At 38.9% G+C, this 21,421-nt stretch overlaps 1 protein-coding gene across 6 annotated transcripts in view; it reads right to left on the minus strand.

Annotated features, from left to right (window-relative positions):
- Positions 1 to 21,421, minus strand: part of DDAH1 (dimethylarginine dimethylaminohydrolase 1) — a 183,171-nt gene that overhangs the window by 110,981 nt on the left and 50,769 nt on the right. For 2 of the 6 annotated variants that reach the window (XR_013959988.1, XM_080657292.1), the window contains exon 1: positions 1,352 to 1,457. The exons of the other annotated variants lie outside the window; for them this stretch is intronic. The gene's annotated coding sequence lies outside the window, so the exon portion shown is untranslated. Of the gene's footprint in view, positions 1 to 1,351; positions 1,458 to 21,421 lie in introns of those variants that run through there. 6 annotated transcript variants of the gene reach the window in all.

Genomic DNA, 21,421 nt, shown 5'->3' on the forward strand with positions numbered 1-21,421 from the left:
CAATTAACTAATAAAAATCTCAGAATTCTTGCTTTTGCTCTAAAAATATTAGTTTAACCTCAACAGACACCTGCCCTCTTGGAGAGCTGTGTGAGTGCCCACGGAGGACCGTCTGCTCAGAGTGATAAGCAGGCATCTGTGTGTGTTGGCAGTGGGCTGGGACCCTCCCTGGGGGCCTCCCAGGGTTTGATCTGGAGACTAATGATAGCAAGTTTGAGAGAATTTTTCCTGTGGATATGTACACTCTTGGGTTTATCAGAATTACAGAAAAGAAGTAAAACAAAACAGAAAAGTTACGTCCAAGGAAAATCTGAGAAGAACCATTCAAAACGTGCGAGACACACTATACTTAAGATGTACTGGAAGGCTCACTGCTGTAAGGGCAGCCTAAACATCCCCAAGCTCTACTATTCAGGAATCTTATTTCCAGGCACAGTGTCCTGGAGCATTTGCAATTTTTCACTTGGAACTCTCAGCACTTTTCTTTAAAAATAGCCTCAAGTCAGAAACTGAAATACTGATCTATTTTTCAACCCCCAAGTTGCTCCTTAGTCTACGTAACATTGGATATTTCTGAACAAAGGGATTCTTAAGACTGGCTGTGGTTCAGGCAAATCCTAAACTTACTAAAGGGAAAATAAGTTATTCACAAAAGAAAAAAAAATTATGTCTCTCCTCAGTTGGAAAAAGATCTATTTCCCCCTCTAATGTTGAATTATGTATTAAGTCAGTTCAAATTTTATTTTGGACCACTGATCTGTAATTTAACATAGTTTATTTAAAAAATGGGAGTTTTGGTCCATTTTATGTCAAGTTGTTTACTAGAATAATAATTCAATGGGTAGAAGCATAAAATAGAGTTCCCCTTGTGTGACTGCTCACAAATGGACACGTTGTACTCTTGGCAAAGTTTACACGTTACAGTTTAACAATGTCATTGCTGACAATAAAACACTTCAGTTAATACAAAACAATTTCTATATCTTAAATCATAGCTATATTCCTTCTGCTACTTTTAGTAAGATAAAAAAATCTTTCTATAACTGGTTTTAAAAGTAAATTTCTAAAATATTTTAAAGCCCACGTAAGAGAAAAAAAAAATTTATGGAATTTTCCTTTAAAACTGCATATCGTATTTCACAAATAAAGCTAATTAAAAAAAAATGCAGAGCAACATTACAGTTCACAAGTATTAAGAATTCAGTGACCTCCATTTCTAGGATCCCCTCCTTAGCGGATGCCACTGGGACACAAAGCCGCATTATACACGAAGCGGCTCCCTGTAGGGCCGCAGGTGACTGACCTGCAGGACACAGGCTAGAAGGTACTACTAAGCTGCATTTGTCCTTACCGTCGCTGACTGCCATCCAGAATTGCTCTAGGGAAGCAGTTCCTCCGCAATCTTTTCAACAGATTCCCTGTTTTCACATCCACCTGTGTTACTGCAGAACAGTCTGACCCGAGTTGAGCCACGGAGCAAATAATAACACCAACTGCAACTCCAGACAGAAAAAAATAGAAGTTCATTTTCCAGACTCTTGTGGGAATACCGAGCATGTCTGCTGAAACTGACTCCAAGAGTTCAATGATATTGTAGACTCAAGTATTTCTTTACACTCCACGTAATGGCTTTTCCGTTCTTGGTGTTTTATAACACACCACTGAGCCATGATTTAGAAAGTGAGGGAAGTTCTCTCTCCCCCTAGCCCCCTCGCTCAAGTTGAATTATACAAAAATTATAATTGCAAAGAGAAATTCTAACAGAGAGCCACAAGGGTTGTTCCATTTAGTGCTCTTATTGAACGCCACCACTGTGATTTCAGTCAGTGTGTGCCAATTTTCTTTATTTGGAAGGAGCATCATTTCTTTAGGCATTAAGACCGTATTTCTTTCCTTTGGGTTTTGTTTTGCTTCATTTTTGCCAGGGAATGACTGGCTCTCCAATCCTGCCTTAAGGAGCCTGAGGCTGCATCCTCGCTGTCATTTTCAACTCTGTTTTATCTTCCTTTGGCAAGGACAGGCATGTCCTTTTGGGGAGACCAGTGTGAAGCCACATGAGCCCCTCTCTTTTTATATGCAGGGGCACCTTCAAATTTTTCTGAGAGCAGAGATTTTGGCAATTCTCGTCAGTTTAATTCAGTAGATAGGCCAAATGGGTTTGATTGCATTTGGTCTATGGCCTAGCATAATAAAAGATTACCTAAAAGAAATAGGGTTTAAACCATATCTAAGATTACAGAGGGAAAGAGTCAAACACCTGAGGAAAAGATCTTGTTTTTCCCTGACATTAAAAATCATGCTGTAAAAATAATGTACTTGGTTCTATCATGGGAGTATATCATCAAATGGTTAGTACAGACACGGAGATAGTCCCTCTAAACAAACACAGGTGTCCGGAAGCTTAAGCATATACTAAACAGGGGCCCTCCTTTGTGGTACGTTTGCTTTAATGTTTATAAAGTGATGTTCTGTATCAACAGAACAGGGCTGGTACTACGGTGTGGTTCACTCCCTACTCCACATTTGTCTGGGGACATATTTGATCCTTGGCTGAAATTAAAGTGCCCTCAATGAAGTCCTGCTATTTAACAGTGAATAGTAAACTGGAGACGGCATGTTGGAATGGAGGTCTTAAAAGAAGCTGGGATCCTCAACGAGAAAGAGAAGACCCCTCAAGAGAGAGGAGGCAAGAGGCCCAAGAAACACAAGTGGTTTGTTTCTCTTCAAGAAAGCAGGCCAAGCTGCAAGACTCTTCCGTGTGCTCTTATCCCAAGTTCCCCAACGTGAGCTGAGTGATCTCCCCGCTGTCCCTCACCCAAATACCTCTCTGTTGAAATGAGAAGTAAGGCCAACACTAATGTTGCCAACTTAAAGCACAAAGGGTTTGGTTATGAGCACTTAAGAGCATATTGATATGGATATTAGCCTCCATTTCAGCTAAGAACTGATGTTTGCCCAGGACCCACTGTGTGCCAGGGCTGCCACGGTTCCTCACATGAATCCCATAGCAGCCTAGTGTGATGCGCCTTATGTTACAGATGTGGAGGGTGGGTTCCAAAGAAGGTGAGTAACTTGCTCAAGGTTACACCATCTATTACATGAAACAGCCAGGATCTTAACTCAGGCAGGCGTGTTGAACTTTAAAGCCCACATTCTATCTCGAAAACTTCATCCTTATGAGAGATTTATGGAATAGAATTTTATCCTGGAGAACTATGAAATAGACCCAAATCCAATAACTTTTTAAATAAAAAAATACCTTGTTTTTAAGTTAAGATACATTATGTTCTCTTTCTCTTTTAAAAATTTATAGTCTCAATTATCCCTTTCCTCTCATCAAAAATTAACCTCTATGATAAATGATGGGATTCTCAATAATGTGAAATTATCACAAAATCTAAAAAAGAACAAAATAAAACAACTATTATATATATTAAAACTTGAAATATTCAGGAATGATATATATAGAACATAATATACTCTATATATCCATAAAGTACGAGCTGAAAAAATTCCATTCCATTCTTTTATGGTATTTTTTTTATTTTTACATTTTAAAAAGTATATCAAAGCTTTAAAATAACATGCTAAATTATAAAGAAAGTCTTTATGACTCAAAGAGAAATGATGAAAAATTGCAACATATAAGAACAAACACACATTCTATTTCTTTAAGAGTTTAACCCTTCCTAGTTGATAAGTTTCTGGTATCTGTGTCCACTTTTTAAATGTTTCCTCACACATATTTTTGAAGAGTTATGAGCAGGCAGCTTTCTCCTGTATTTTCCCAAGTAGACAGTGTCCCAGCTGCATGTCGGCTTTCCCATTGCCCCAGTACTCAAGATCTGGGCAAAGTTTTAATTACTAATTTGAGAAAGAGGTGGCATTTTAAAATGTAATACATTTTGCCCTTTTCACAGGCCACGTAGAATGAAGCCTCAGTATGCTTGAAAAAATCTCTTAGCAACTGAGAGTGGAGCTGGCCAACAATGGATGATTCATTGATTTAGCTGGAGTGTGCAAGAATGTCTGCCAAAAGGTCTGAATAAACTCACATTGCTAGACACTATGGTAAAACGTACCCTGACCTCTTTGAAAACTCTATCAGAGGGGAAAGTCAGACTCAGCTTTCCAACAATTCATGGGCATCTGGAAATACACTTGAATGATATCTAGCTTTTACATTAATCGATAGACTTTCTTAAATTATTATTTTCACCCAATTAGATAATATGTGCTATGAATTGAAGATTTCCAAGGGGATGACACCACTGTGTTTTTCAGCACTAAAACTAATGGTTACACATTCAAGTTAAATCTGAAAGGAGGCTTTCTGAAATCTGAAATGGAAAGAACTGACAGTTTTTTTTTACAATACTGACTTAAGAATTATGTAAGATTACCCTAAACAATAATTTGCACATTTAAGTTGGTAAATATCATGCAACAGTACCTGGTGTCTGTTAGTTTATGCTTATATGTAGAGACTATATCGCAGCATCCTATCTTACGTTTACATAAAATTCAAGAGTTCAGTTCTTTTGCTTACATCTGTCATTTTTCTCCACCAACATCCTTTTTAGAGGGATAATTTCTCCTGGTTTAGAGCTGGAAGACAATGCCCATGGAATTTAAATTGTTTGCTTGAGCTCATAGTTATTCAAAGTTTACAATATAGATTTTCAAGTTAAAGATTGGGAATTAGATCCATTGCACTACTTCACCAATCACAACTTCAGCAGCAATATTAAAAATAATCACTGAAACCAACTCCTGTTTTTCCAGTATTGGACAAAAACATATTCTTTTGCTCTTAAAAAAGTATCCATTCTCCTCCCTTTCGTCCTCTTTCTCCTCCTCACCCTCCTCTCCTTCCTCTCTGTCTTTTTCTTGCAGTGCTTTTTGGTAAAATAGTCAAATAATAGAGATTAATTGAAAGATCCTTCCTCCATCTCTGCTCTTTCCTTCAGAGGTAACCACTGTTATCAATTTGGAGTATTCTCTTTCATACTGTTTTCTGGGCACTTACATAATTATATAAATACATTTAAAATATATAATTTTGAATTGTTTTTTTCTCTCTAATCTATTCTCACACATTGTTCTACAAATTAGTTTAAATAAAACACTTCTCGGAAATATTCCCATATTTGTACATATAAATCTACTTCACTTAAAAAATCCTTACAAGTATTTCATAATATGTATCTTATTTTCTGAAATGGTGCAAATTACACACATTCACTAAAAAGGTAGCTGTTCTTCCAGCATAAGCTAGGTGGATAAACAGAATGAAACAGAAATGTATGAAAAAATATAGATAAGGGGGGGATATTTAATTTTTTACCTCCTTCACTGATGACAAATCTATGTATCTGACAGCAGTAGAATCAATAAATAGACTTGTGCCTTTGCCGGTTGCTCAGTGGTTAGAGCAGCGGCCTGCACACTGAAAGATTCAATTCCTAGTCGAGAGTGCATACCTGGGTTGCAGGTCCAATCCTGGGTCGGGGCGCATGGAGAAGGCAGCCCATGGTCTAACATCTCCCTCTCTCTCTGTCCCTCCCTCTCTCCCTTCTACTCTCTCTAAAAATCAATGGAAAAAATATCCTTGGGTGAGGATTAATAGTAACAACAAAAAAATTAAAAATAAAAATAAGTAGGCATGCTACATTGGGGATTTGGAACCAGTACAAACTGAGTATTAAAGTCAACTGGGGGATCACAACAGGAGTAGAGAGTTTTGAGGAACAAACCTGAATAAAACCATGATGATCCCTATCACCATGGAGCTCACAGCCAAACTCTAAATACCCTCCATCTTCATCTCCTTCTTTTTATTCCCACAATTACTGTCAGTCCAGACCCTCAGTGTTTCAGCATAAATTATTTCAGGGGCCCTTAAGTGGTCTTCCTGAATCCAGTGTTTTGACCTTCTAATCCACAGCAGAAATATTCCCAAACAGCAAGTTCTTATGTCCCAGGACGAACAAAACACCTTCATTATTTCCCCCTGCACTAAAATACAGGACAAAGCATAACCATCTCAGTATGGCATTTATAGTCTAACCTCCCAATGATTCTCTTGTTACTTTAAGTTCTAGTCACATCAAACTTCCTACTGTTCTGTAGAGATTCTCTGCCACACCTCTATGCTTTTTCGAATACTGCCAACACCCTTCACCTCTTTCCACCTGGAACTCCTACCTATTATCCCAGACCCGGCTCAAGCACTGCCTCTTTTGTGAAGGGCTACCTGATCCCCACAGCAGGTATTGACTTCTGTGCCTCCAAAGCAGTCTGCATTCACCTTGATGGCATCTCATGCCAGTTTGGCATCATTTGTAATGCCTGTTATGAGCTTTCAGTGCTGTGTGCAAGACAAGCTGCTTATTAGTTAAAACCAATTTTGAGGGTCCTATGCTAAAGTTTCATCACAACTTAAAGCTATTGAACATGACTCATTATTTCACTACTCTTCATCCCTACTTGAGATGTTGTGTTAAAAGTTAACTGGGCAGATCCAATGCCTATTGTAATCATAAAAATCCTCTTAGGTATATACCAACAGAGAGTATAAAAAGATACATATAAAGAAACTCCTTAACATTTGTCTCCTTTTGAGAAAAGGGAAAATGAGATTAATATTGAATATTTTTAGGTTTAGCTACCGAATGTGATTTAGTTTAGAATGTATAACTGGAATACATTTTAAAGGATAATTTTGCAGTGGTAGGCATGACTTAATCCCAGGAAAATTTTGATTCTCAAGTTTACTTAACTTTATTCCATAAGTAATTAATTCTTTGCTTCTCTGATGGAACACCAAAGCAAGTAAAGCAATGAGGAAAAAAACACACCATTTACTTCTGATGTAACAAACTTGGGGAATATGGACCAACAAGGCCCTGGGGAGGGAGGGAGACACCGCATAAGCATAGTTATTATCAAAGAGGGGCTGGGCTGTAGTAGACAGGTATAGTTCATCCACAGGCGCGAGATGATGTCTTAAGACCCAATTCTATCCAACTCTATTTCTTCAGAGGTCCTGTGACTGAGCTCCTGGCAGGGACCCAGACCTGCCAGTTTTGGTCTAGCCCACAAATAATCACAGCATCACAAAAACCACTGTGGGACATGTGAAAATACTCAGCCACCGTCATCCACAAAACAGATCAATAACAGTATGACAGAGAGGCAAGGGTCCAAGAAATAGCAATAAACTGTTATGAATTGCCCCAATTAAATTTTCACAGAGCTTTTTAGAACAGAATTATTGAAATAATATAAATTAAGTAGGCTCCGGGAGGGGTTTTTTTTTTGCTTTGTTTTTGCATGGTTTTAAAAGTAATTACCTTCACAAAGTAGTTAGAGGAGCTAGAACAAAGAATTATAAATTAAACATCAGAACAATTGCAATAAATAGTTTTGAATAAGATTTTAAAACACAAAACAAGTGTTAAGGTCAAGTAAGACAAAGAGAAGACCTCATATAGCTGGAAAAACCATTAGGAGGGTAAGGGACCTGCCTGTAGCAGGATGCTCCTTGGCCCGACAAAGTCAAGGCAGACCCCCTGACTGGGGCGATTGAAGCTGGTTTGATTATCACACTGTGTTGTCATGGTGTCTGTCTTTCATTTCTGGGTCCCAGCCCTTAGCAAAATGACTGCTCAGGGTACATTTGTTTAGTTCCAGATGCCAGGACAGCAATTAGTTCTCATGGTCCCTACCTACAAAGACTGAAAAAGACATCTGCAGTTTACGATAGCTGTCATGATGACACCTGCTGAGCCATTTGAGGGCAAACCGCTGTGTTTCAGGACCACTCGGAGGCTCTGCCTGGAGACTGCTGCTGAGGCATCCTTAGAAGTATTCTGCTCATGTTGGCTTTTGCCGGGAGAAGGAGGAATCTTAAAGAAACCAGAGACAGATCAGCTGACACCTCGGCTTCAGCACGGTAGGGGCCAATCTATAGCTGGAAAAGGAATTCGAAAGGGATGAAAACAGAATCTTCACCCCACCCAGGCCTGGAGAAATTTTCTGCACTGATACAATCAGAGCTTCCTTCTAATTTATCCTGCCAACGTAGCTGTACTTGTAGAATTTAAGGAAGAAGGAGGCATTGGACTGATTTCTTAATGTCTTAATGTACCACATTCCAGGCATAGTATTAGTGGTAGGGAATGGAACTTTTAAAAAATTAATTTTAAAACATTTTGTTTTAAGGCCTGGAATGGTTGGTCTCTCATTTACTATAAACTGCCTTTATAACTGAGCTCTGACAACAAGAATTTATTGAGTGTGACGTCTACTATACCATGCTAGGCATTCTAATGCTATTAGCTAAATGATACCGATAAACACAAAAATAGTCTGCTGTTAGGACACACTGATTTTCACCTTTTAGAATGACCTATACTGATTGTTTCCCCTCTTAGCAAACCACAGCGTCCCCTTCACTTAGAGGAAGACCGCCTTCCTACAACTCTAGTCTCTCAGTCATTATTGCCTCTGTGCATTGCTTCGTCATCCCCCTATCTAAAAAGTCCTCTCCTCTTCTTCACTGTCAATTGCTAAGATGTAGCTCAAACTCCCCCTTTGCTTCTCTCCTAATCCCATCTCTTCCCACCATTATCATGTTGAGGGCATCTATTGATGATGCCTCTGCCATCAGGTGGAGGGAGATGAGATAGGTGGAAAGGACACTCTCCATTCTTGAGAAAGCACAAAGTTGGTTGGTTCCCTAGGGAATAATGAAGCCTCTCAAGAAAAATACAAATAGTAAAGGTGCATAAAATAATTTGAGGAAAGGTTATTTTGTTAATGTATTCTGAAATACATTGGAGTAAAATGTAAAATAAATCCATCACTGTGTACACATGGGTAGAATTAATAAAATTAAAGAACTTTTTAAACCGTCTATAATATTACTTAGAACCTACATATCACTTTGCCACATGACTATGACCGTTATGAAGCTACAATTCATTTTGATGGAATCAAGACAGTTCAGTGCCCTTTAAATAACTGAACCAAATCTCTGATAATCAGGAAGTTTACTTGTAGTTTTACCATATAAGGACACTAGATTGCAGTCATGTGAACCTGTGCCTTTGCACATATTTTTTGCAACTGCTGATACACTTCAGAACCAAAGCTGAGCTTTGAAAGTTTGGATTCCTGTGTGTTGTGATAATCAGCTGGGGTTTGGAAATGCCTTCAAAAATCTAATGTTCTGGCATTTTAACAAGGCTTCTGAAAAAACAATTTAACATCTGGAATCAAGTATTCTGTGGAAGTCCAAGACCAACAGAGCAAAGAACATTGCTTTCAGTAATAGTTAAACTATGGCACTTCCCTCTCCTTCATCAAATAAATGGGTTTATTTTGTAAAGATTCTGAGGTGGTTTGTAATAAGTCAAATATAGGATAGAAGCATAGTGTAGAAAACTGGATGCTCCAGATATTTATCACTGAAAGTCTTTCCTAGATGTGCTTCTTTATTCTTTCATTTAATTTTCTCTTCCAAAACTCAATTCTGAAAAAGACACAAACTACCAAAGTCAACCAGTCCCCTTCATTTAGCCGAAGATACTGCAGATTGAGGATGAAGAAACTACCGAGTTCAACTTCACCTTTCCTACATGCTTTGGAAGAGGCAAAGACAATGACTAGGCATGTGTGTTTCTTAAGTCTCTCATCAAGTCAAATGCAAAAATAAGTGTTTATTTCTACTGAATGTTCACTAATTCTCTACAGAGCTTTCAGACATTTTTTAAAACAACATTTTAAAATGTGTTCTCTACTAAAATAATAATGAATGATATCTACTGAGTGCTTACCATGTGTCATGCACTGTGCATTTAACTTCCAAAATAATTATTATCCTTTTCTTTTTATGATGAGTAATTAACAGAGTGGAACAGTGAAACTGGCTTAGAGAGAAGCAAATAGAACAATAAAATAGAAGGGAGATCCCAGAAACAGACCCACACATTCATATAGGAACACAACGCATGGCTAAGAAAGCATTGTAGATTAACAGGGAAAGAACAGACCGTACAATAATGATGCCAGAAAAGTCCGTTCTCCATATGGGGGAAAAAGAAAGAAATTGAATTCCTTCCTCATAAAATACACAAGAATACATTTCAAATGAAAGTAAGATCTTAAATTTGCAAGGCAAAATTCTAAAACTTTTAAAAGACAATATAAGAAAAGGGATCTGACTATGTTAAAATTAAGAGTTTTTGTTCATAAGAAAATACCATAGAGTGAAAAGACAAGCCACAGACTTGGAGAGGACATTTGTAAAACATATAACCAACAAAGGCTGTTTCCAGAATATATAAAGAACTCCTCTGAAAAAAGGAAAACAACCCAAACAGAAAAATGGGCAACCAATAGGTACAGATTAAAGAAGTGGAACAGACCCAAACAGTGTCTGGCACAAGGGCGGAACTCAGACAGTATTTGTTGAATGAATGAAAACACAAATGGCCCATAAACACATGAAAAGATATCCAACCTCCCTGGCAATGAGGGAAATACAAATGAAAATCACAATGGGATGCCAGTTCATAGTCACTACCCTGGAAAAAACTAAAATCCATCAAATGTTGGAGGCGATGGGACACAGTGGACACTTCCACCCATTGCATGTGGACACAGAAACAGGAACAATCACTTTGGATAACATTCTGGCATTACTTAGTATAGCTAAAAACATATATACCTTATCACCCAGATGTACTCCTAGGTACCAACCTGAGAGAATTTCTTGCATATGTGGCCTAGGAGACATGTTTAAGACTATTAACTGCAGGATTGCTCATAATAGCAAGGAGCTGGAAACAGCTCAAATGTAAATCAGCAGAAGAATGGATGAATAAATTATACATATTGATACAATGGAATACAATACACTAATGTTAAGCAAAAGAAGTCAAACAAAAAATATAAACTATGATTCTATTTATGTAAAGGTCACAAACAGACAAAATTAAACACTATCATATTTGGGAGGAAAATACATAGGTGATAAAATTATAAAGAAAAACAAGAGACTGGGTTAACATAAAATTCAGATGAGTAGCTACCTCTGTGGGGAGGATTGTGATGAAAGGGCATACAGGGGTCTTCTAAGTTTTGGTTTCTTAATCTATGTAATAAATGCACATGTTCATTTTATTAATATTATTATTTTTATTTTATACTATATTTTTTGTTTCTTTTTTAAAATTTCTTTATTGATTAAGGTATTACATGTGTCCTTATCCCCCCATTGCCCCCCCACCCCCCATTCATGCCCTCACCCCCCTGTTGTCTGTGTCCATTGCTTAGGCCAGGGGTTAGCAAACTGCGGCTCGCGAACCACATGCGGCTCTTTGGCCCCTTGAGTGTGGCTCTTCCACAAAATATCATGTGCGGGCGCGCACGTACAGTGCGATTGAAACTTCGTGGCCCATGCGCAGAAGTCGGTTTTTGGCTCTCAAAAGAAATTTCAATCGTTGTACTGTTGATATTTGGCTCTATTGACTGTTGACTAATGAGTTTGCCGACCACTGGCTTAGGTTTATACGCATGCATACAAGTCCTTTGGTTGATCTCTTCCCCTTACCCCAACCCTACCCTACCTTCCTTCTGAAGTTTGACGGTCTCATCGATGCTTCTCTGTCTCTGGATCTGCTTTTGTTCATCAGGTTATGTTGTTCATTATATTCCATAAATGAGTGAGATAATGTGATATTTATCTTTCTCTGACTAGCTTATTTCACTTGGCATAATGCTATCTCCATCCATGCTGCTGCAAATGGTAAGAATTCCTTCTTTTTTACCACAGTGTAGTATTCTATTGTGTAGATGTACCAGTTTTTTAATCCACTCATCTGCTGATGGGCATTTGGGCTGTTTCCAAATTTTAGCTATGGTGAATTGTGCTGCTATGAACATAGGGGTGCATATATCCTTTCTGATTGGTGTTTCTAGTTTCTTGGGATATATTCCTAGAAGTGGGATCACAGGGTCAAATGGGAGTTCCATTTTTAGTTTTTTGAGGAACTCCATACTGTTCTCCACAGTGGCTGCACCAGTCTGCATTCCCACCAGCAGCGCATGAGGGTTCCTTTTTCTCCGCATCCTCGCCAGCACTTGTCGTTCCTTGATATGTTGATAATAGCCATTCTGACAGGTGTGAGATGGTACTGCATTGTTGTTTTGATTTGCATCTCTCGGATAATTAGTGACTTTGAGCATGTTTCCATATGTCTCTTGTCCTTCCGTCTTCTTTCAAAAAGTATCTATTTAGGTCCGTTGCCCATTTTTTTTATTGGATCATTTATCTTCCTTTTATTAAGTTGTATGAGTTCCCTGTAAATGTTGGAGATTAAACCCTTATTGGTGATAACATTTGCAAATATGTTCTCCCATACAGTGGGCTTTCTTGTAGTTTTGTTGATGGTTTCTTTTGCTGTGCAAAAGCTTTTTATTTTTATGTAGTCCCATTTGTTTATTTTCTCTTTAGTTTCCATTGCCCTAGGAGCAGTATCAGTGAAGAAATTGCTTCGGCATATGTCTGAGATTATGCTGCCTGTGGATTCCTCTAGTATTTTTATGGTTTCCTGTCTTGTGTTTAAGTCCTTTATCCACTTTGGGTTTATTTTTGTGTATGGTGTAAGTTGGTGGTCTAGTTTCATTTTTTTTGCATGTATCTGTCCAATTTTCCCAACACCATTTATTGAAGAGACTGTCTTGACTCCGTTGTATGTTCATGTCTCCTTTGTCAAATTAGGCATAGTGGTTTGGTTCGATTACTGGGTCCTCTATTCCATTGATCTATATGTCTGTTCTTGTGCCAGTACCAGGCTATTTTGAGAACAGTGGCTTTGTAATACAGCTTGATATCTGGTATTGAGATCCCATCTACTTCATTCTTCTTTCTCAGGATTGCTGCAGTTATTCCGGGTCTTTTTTTATTCCAGATGAATTTTTGAAGAGTTCGTACTAGCTCTGTGAAATATGCTGTTGGTATTTTAATGGGGAGTGCATTGAATCTATAGATTGCTTTGGGTAGTATGGACATTTTAATTATGTTGATTCTACCAATCCATGAACACGGTATGTTCTTCCATCTGTTTATGTCTTCCTCTATCTCTTTTTTTTCAGTGTCCTGTAGTTTTCCGCGTAGAGGTCTTTTTACCTCCTTAGTTAAGTTTATTCCTAGGTATCTTAATTTTTTTGGTGCGATGGTAAATGGGATTGCTTTTTTAGTCTCTCTTTCTGTAAGTTCACTATTGGTGTATAGAAATGCCATAGATTTCTTGGGTTAATTTTGTATCCTGCTACATTGCCGAATTCATTTATTAAGTCTAATAATTTTTTGATGGAGTCTTTAGGGTTTTCTATGTACAGTATCATGTCATCTGAGAATAAGGACAGTTTTACTTCTTCTTTTCCAATTTGGATGCCTTTTATTTCTTCTTCTTATCTGATCGCAATGGCTAGTACCTCCAGTACTATGTCGAACAGGAGTGGTGAGAGTGGGCATCCCTGTCTTGTTCCTGTTCTTAGAGGAAAGGGTTTTAGATTTTGCCCATTGAGTATGATGTTGGCTGTCGGTTTGTCATATATGGCTTTTATTATGTTCAGGTATGATCCTTCTATTCACACCTTTCTGAGAGTTTTTATCAAGAAAGGCTGTTGGATTTTGTCAAATGCTTTTTCTGCATCAATTGATATGACTATGTGATTTTTATCTCTCAATTTGTTTATGTGATGTATCACATTTATTGATTTGCAGATATTGTACCATCCTTGCATCCCCAGGATAAAGTCTACTTGGTCTTAGTGTATGATCTTTCTGATGTACTGCTGGATCCTATTTGCTAGAATTTTGTTGAGGATTTTGGCATCTATGTTCATGAGGGATATTGGCCTGTAATTCTCTTTCATTGTGTTGTCTTTATCTGGTTTTGGTATTAGGGTGATGCTGGCTTCATAGAATGAGCTTGGAAGTGTTCCTTCCTCTTGAATTTTTTGGAATAGTCTGAGGAGGATAGGTTTTAGTTCTTCCTTGAATGTTTGGTAAAACTCCCCTGTGAAGCCATCTGGCCCTGGGCTTTTGTTTGCTGGAAGATTTTTGATGACTGCTACAATTTTTTTCATAATTATCAGACTATTGAGATTTTTAGAATCTTCCTGATTGAGTTTTGGAAGATTGTATTTTTCTAGGAATATGTCTATTTCCTCCACGTTGTCTACTTTGTTGGAATAGAGTTGTTCATAGTATTTTTTAACAATCCTTTGTATTTCTGAGGGGTCTGTTGTTATTTCTCCTCTTTCATTTCTGATTTTGTTTATTTGGATCCTCTCTCTTTGCTTCTTGGTGAGCCTGGCTAGAGGTTCATCAATCTTGTTTATCCTTTCAAAGAACTAGCTCTTGGTTTCATTGATCTTTTGTATTGTTGTTGGTTTTTTTTTAAATCTCTGTGTCCTGTATTTCTGCTCTGATCTTTATTATCTCCTTTCTGCTCACTCTGGAGTTTTCTTGTTGCTCTCTTTCTAATTATTTAAGTTGTAGAGCAAAATGATTTACTACCATTTTTTTATTGTTTTTTTGATGTAGGCCTGTAGAGCTATAAACTTCCCTCTCAGGACTGTTCTCATTGTGGCCCATAGATTTTGGATTGTTGTGTTTTTATTGTCATTAGTTTCCAGGATGTTTTAAATTTCTTCTTTGATCTCTGTGGTAACCCAATCATTATTTAATAGCATGCTATTCAGCTTCCAAGTGTTTGAATTTTTTGGATTGTTTTTATTGTAGTTTATTTCTAATATTATGCCATTGTGGTCTGAGAAGATGCTTGATATGATTTCAATCTTCTTGAATTTGGTAAGATTTTGCCTGTGACCCAATATGTGGTCTATTTTTGAAAATGTCCCATGTGCACTTGATAAGAATGTATGATCCATAGCTTTGGGGTGAAATGTTCTGAAGATGTCAATTAAGTCCATCTGTTCTAGTGAGTCATTTAGGATTGCTGTTTCTTTGCTGATTTTTTTTGTCTAGAGGATTTATCCAGTGATGTCAGTGGTGTATTAAAGTCCCCTACTATGATCGTATAGTTGTCTATCTCTTCCTTGATATCTTCCAGGAGTATTTTTTATGTATTTGGGTGTTCCTGCATTGGGTGCATATATGTTTATCAAGTTATATTCTCTTGTTGTATCAATCCCTTTAGTATTATGAAATGGCCTTCCTTATCTCTTGTTATGGCCTTTACTTTGAGGTCTATTTTGTCAGAAATAAGTACTGCTACCCCAGCTTTTTTTTCATTTCCATTTGCCTGAAAGATGTTTTTCCATCCCTTCACTTTCAGTCTTTGTGAGTCCCTTGTTCTGAGGTGGGTCTCTTATAGACAGCATATATATGGTTCATGTTTTTTTATCCATTCAGCCACTCGATGTCTTTTGATTGGAGCATTTAGTCCGTTTATGTTTCAAGTTATTATTGATAGGTACTTGTTTGTAGCTATTTTTAGCCATTTTTATTTTTTGTGCCTGTGTTCCCTCTTACCTTTTATTCCTTCTTTTTACACCAGTCCTTGTAGCATTTCTTGCATTGCTGGCTTGGTAGTGATAAACTCCCTTAGCCATTGTTTTTTGTTTTGTTTTGTTTTGTTTTGTTTTGTTTTGTCTGTGAAACTCCTTATTTCCCCTTCAATTTTGAATGATAGCCTTGCTGGATAGAGTATTCTTGGATTCAGTCCCTTGCTTTGCATCACTTTGTAAATTTCCTTCCATTCTTTTCTGGCCTGATGTGTTTCTGTTGAGAAATAATTTGATAATCTAATGGGAGATCCCTTGTACGTAACTTTCTGTCTCTCTCTTGCAGCCTTTAAGATTCTCTCTTTGTCCTGAACATTTGCGATCATAATTATGATGTGTCTTGGTGTGGGTCTTTTCGGGTTCATCTTGTTTGGGACTCTCTGTGCTTGTGTGGCTTTTTTCTTCCCCACATCAGGGAAGTTTTCTGACATTATTTCTTCAAATAGGTTTTCTAACCCTTGTTCCTCTTCCTGTTGTTCTGGCACCCCTATTATTCATATGTTGCTTCATTTCATGTTGTCCCATAGCTCCTGTAGGCTCTCTTCCTGCCTTTTCATTTTTTTTCGCCAATTGCAGTTCAGTTTGGGTGTGTTTTACTTCCCTGTCTTCTAATTCGCTAATTTGGTCCTCCATTTCTCCTAGTCTACTGTTGAAACTTTCCATGGTGTTTTTTATTGCAGCTATATCACTCTTCATTTCTTCTTGATTTCTTACATAAATTTTTGATTTTTTCTCCCATCCGGTTTATGAACTGTATGACCCTTATTCTGAATTCTTTTTCTGACATATTGCATGCCTCTGTTTCACTTAGCTCCTTTTCTGGCGATTCCTCCTTTTCTTTCCTTTGGGGGTTTCTTTGCCTACCCATTTGTGCTCTCACCAGAGGATATAGGTTTTGAGTCGTCCAGGGGCTGCTCCTTGGGTGGCAGTGGCTCCTCAGGCTGCAGTTGCTCCTCAGTTGGCAGCAGCTCCTCTGGTGGGTGCTGTTTGCAACAGTGGTGGCTCCTCTGGCTGGTGGTTGGAGGCAGCTCACACAGCTGCTGCTCCTCAGATGGGGGTGGGCTGATCACAAGGCTGCCACTCCTTGGATGGGGACGGGCTGTGCGTGGCTGCTGCTGCTCGGATGAGGGTGGGCTGTTCACGTGGCTGTTGCTGCTTGGATGGGGGTGGACTACTCACATGGCTGCTGCTCCTTGGATGGGGGCTGGTTGCGCATGGCTGCTGCTCCTCGGACAGGGAAAGCTGCTGTCTGCTGCTTGCGTGGTCCCAGTGCCCTGGGCTAAAGCATTGCACCGGTCAGAGAGGAGCATGCTTTGGAACTCACAGGAGCCTGTGCCTGGGGTGGCTGGAGAATTGGTGACCATGGACTACAGCTGAGGTAGCAGGTCCCTGGCAGGAGTGGCTGTAGAGTCCCAGTTGTTATCTGAGGGCACCCTGGGTGGAGGTGAGGCTGGGCTCCCAGTTACAGCAGCTCTCCCCTTCAAAAAGATGAGACCTCTGAGGAAGAGCCGGCCTTCTGATACTGTTTGCAACAGTAGCAGAGGCTGCCTAGTTAGGTGAGCCGGTTAGCCTGCCTCCGAAGGTCCTGTGGGATCTAACTGTGCCTCACACACACACCACATGACCACACACTCCTCTTTTGCTCCCCCACTCACTCACGCTCTCTCCCTCACTGCTGCCTTCTTCCTGCCTCTGTAGTTGGGTCTGGGCTGTTATTGACCCGGTCATGGATGGAGTTTCCTCTCCAGGTGTCTGGTTATGTGGCTCGCTCTCTAGCACATTGGCCGGACAGGATAAAATTCACCTCAACAAGACACGACACAAAGGGAAAACACGAATGTACTCATAACACCAATAACCCCAATATAAGTGACCACCTGAGAAAAGAGAATTAGGGGAGAGAAAAGAGAACACAAATGATATGGAAGAGAGAAAAAAAGATGAGTGCAAATGAAAAGTAAGGAAAAGGAGAATATATATATTTGGGGAAAAAACACCACAGAACAAACAGATAAACCAAAAAAATGCAAACACCAAACACCCAGCAAAGAGGGTGGGGGCAGAATCTGTAGAGGCTGAGCTTATATACAGAAAATAAGGTTAAGAATTGGATGAATATGGGGAGGACCTCAGTTCAGTATAGAGGAAGTAGAAAGGGGATGAGTGGATAAAAAGAAAGAGAATGAGAAGAAAATAATAATAATAAAAATTTACAAAAAATTGATTTAAGAAATGGTATAAAAAATAACAAATAAAATAGAATGATGGAAAAATAATGTGAAAAGAAATAGAAAATAAAGCAACAAACCAAAAAAGAAAAATAAAGGAAAAAAAGATAACAAAATAATAAAATAAAATAAAAATAAAAATAAGAATGAAAAAGTGAAGTGTCGTTCCTTTGGCTGGCTTAAGATCCCAGTCTTCTGTACTGTCTGCAATTTCTCAGTTTCCTGTTGCTGGGACTGAAGGCCTCTCTTTAGGCCAGTCCCTGTGGACTCTCAGGGACTATTCAGATTTGTTTTTTTAGTCCTTTGTACCATTCAGGGTGTATTCTGGGTGTGCTGTATTGGTTGCCTGGAGACTGGAGGGAGGGGCTATCCTTTCAGGAGAAAATGGCTGCCCATGTCCTGGGTTCAGGTATGACTCAGCTCCAGACTCGCTGACACTTCTCCTGGACCCTCTCCTCTCCCCAACCTCTCCCCAGACTCCACAAGTCCGCACCTTCTCCTGCACCTCAGCCATAGGTGAGTGTCTGTATTCTAAAGGTCCTATGAACTATGTTCAGTGAAGAAAAGCACCGGTCACAGAGAGTGGAAAGACTTCACCTCTGTGAGCTCCTCTCCTGCCGGCACTGCACGTTCTGGTCAGCTTTTCAGGCTGCCCGCTCTGGGCTCAGTCTTTCGTGACTGTGGACCCGGATCTAGAATCCCCTGCCACCAGCAGTCCTGCAGACCTCCTTTCCACAGTCAGACGCTGTGCCTGTCCCAAGGGATGCGGCTTGGTGCCATGCAGTTCCCCTCTGACCCTCTCGCCTCAGAGTTCTGGCAGATCTCTCCTGCCCAGATCCTTGATTTTACCTTTCTCTAGGGGTCTTCTGCCTTTCCTGGCTGCAAACTGTCTCACCAGCTGAGTCTCCTTTGCCAATTTGGGGTGGATGTTATTCATTTCAGCTGCTCATTCTATCTGCTCACGGACAAGGCTTGGGACATGTCCTTCTATTCTGCTGCCATTTTGTCCTCTTTCTCATTTTATTATTTTTTCTTTAAGCTGTTCAGTTATGTTTTATCGCACTCTTCAGAACATATAATGTATTTTTCTTTTTTCAGCAATAACAAATTTTTAATTAAATTAAAAATTTTTTCAATTACAGTTTACATTTAATATTATTTTGTATTAGTATCAGGTGTACAGCATAGTGGCTAGACTATCATATACTTTACAAAATGTTCCCCCTGATATATCCAGCATCCAAGTGGCATCATACATAGTTATTACACTATTATTGGCTATATTTCCTTTGCTATACTTTACATCCCTGTGACTATTTTGTGACTACCAATCCCTGAACCTTTCTCACCTAGTTCTCCAACCCCACTCCCCTCTGCTAAGCATCAGTCTATTCCCTGTATCTGAGTCTGTTTCTGTTTTGTTTGTTCATTTATATTGTTCTTTAGATTCCACATATAAGTGAAATCATATGGAATTTATCTTCTTCTGACTGACTTATTTCACTTAGCATATTTCAATAATTAAAAAATGATACGTGAGCTGCATTTTTAAGTAAATCAAATTCTACATGAATCTTACCATAGGAATTACCTACTTCCATAAATTACATCATGAAAGGCTTAGTAAAGCAAATGAAGTAATTTTCTGATTTATCTGTTGATATTCATATCTTTGAGTTTGTTTATGTTAGGACACATTTACATGAAATTTACATCAAGGTATGAAAAAAACAATAGATCTTTTTTGAATTTTTTTACTTTAAGAAAGCTACTCGTTATCATAGTCTTTGTATGACTGAGTTTGGTTTCCTTCTACAAATAGTATCTCAGTTTGATTATCTGCAGGGAAATACAAAGTCTATAACACATCCACAAATTATATTTATTTTAAAACAATTATCTCTAATTTCTTTTTTAAAAAATATATTTTATTGATTTTTTACAGAGAGGAAGGGAGAGGAATAGAGAGTTAGAAACATCGATCAGCTGCCTCCTGCACACCCCCCACTGGGGACGCGCCCGCAACCAAGGTACATGCCCCTGACCGGAATCGAACCTGGGACCCTTCAGTCCGCAGGCTGACGCTCTATCCACTGAGCCAAACCGGTTTCGGCGATTATCTCTAATTTATAAAAAAGAGGTTTAGAATGGTGTGGTTAGATCGGGAATAGGTCAGACAACTGAACTGGCGTTTTTAACCAAGTTTCATTCTCTCAGTAGCTTTTACTGGGTAATATTCTGACATGTAACATCATGCAAGATAACACTGGGTTATATTTTATTTTTCTAGAAGACAATTTTTTGTGGGTGAAACCCACCAACTGAGAAATAATAAAATTATCAGATGAAAAAAATTAGATTTTAGTGAAGGGACTCTGTTAGTATTTGGAGATGAAATCTGAGGCCTCCGTAGCCAAGCTGGCTGGGCTGGACATCTGTGTGGAGCACAGCGTGCAGCCAGGAGCTGGCTGTAGCCAAGGATAGCTGTCTTCTGGCAGGGCCGGGTCAGTCCTCTGCTGGGTGAGTGGGAGGGGAGGAGAGGGAAGCCAGGCCTGTGGTCAAGAGCCCCATTCACAGAGAGGCAAGTGGGTTCAATATGTTTGCATTCTAGGAATTTTGGTCTCCACCCCTCCCACCACACCAGTCTCATTCCCAACATCACCACTCCCAGATCCTGCAAATGTTGACAGGCCCCCTCCTCAGGGTTGGGCTCTTGACTGCTCTTACAACTTACTCAACTGGAAAGTCCAATCATATTTTCTAAGATTTAAGCAAACAGGAGGGTCCTTTGAGGAAAACCAAGGTTAGACTGAATTCCATTGCATTCAAATCTCAAAGCCTAAAAAATATTCCTCTTTATTCACCTTCATATACATAACTCTCCGTATAACCTGTAGCATCTTCCTGCAGAATTATACAACACACACAAAATAAAAACCATCTGTACTGTCATCTATACCTGCAAATGTCATCTATTTAATCTACTTGCACTATAAAAGCTATATTGCTCCTGAACTGAAGAGCAAAGTTAGGAAGACAACTGCAATGTGTGCAAAATTGCGAAAAACCCCGATTTGAAAACTAAAAATAAAAAACTTGTGTCAAGCTGAGATTCCATAAAAGATGGTCTTAAACGATGTCTTAGACATGTAACTATCAAGCATATTTACACACCACATACCATTCTGCTAATGATTACAAATAATGGGCGCCTTGCGGAAAGACTGTAGGAAATGGTGGCGCAAGATAAGCTTTCAAAGAGTTTGATTAGATGGGCAGAGCGAGCCCTTTGAAAACATTAGGGTAAGAGACTGAAACAGCAGCTTCATCTCTTTGAACCTCATTTGTTATTAAGTTGCTGCTGCCGCAGGCAGATAAGATCCAAGACCAAATACAAAAACATACATTTGATTCAGCACGAGGCTTATCTCAGTAACTGGACCTACTCTGTTAAAAAAAAAAAAAAAATTGGCCTGAGAAAAGCATTTTTCCTTTTAGTTCTAACAACTCAGGATCTCCCTTCAGTGTGAAAAAAAAAAAAAAAAAAGTAAAAACATGAAAGGTTCCATTTTTCTTCTGTCCCATTA

The sequence above is a fragment of the Plecotus auritus genome (genome assembly GCF_963455305.1).
Source record: "Plecotus auritus genome assembly, chromosome: 2".
NCBI lineage: Eukaryota > Metazoa > Chordata > Mammalia > Chiroptera > Vespertilionidae > Plecotus > Plecotus auritus.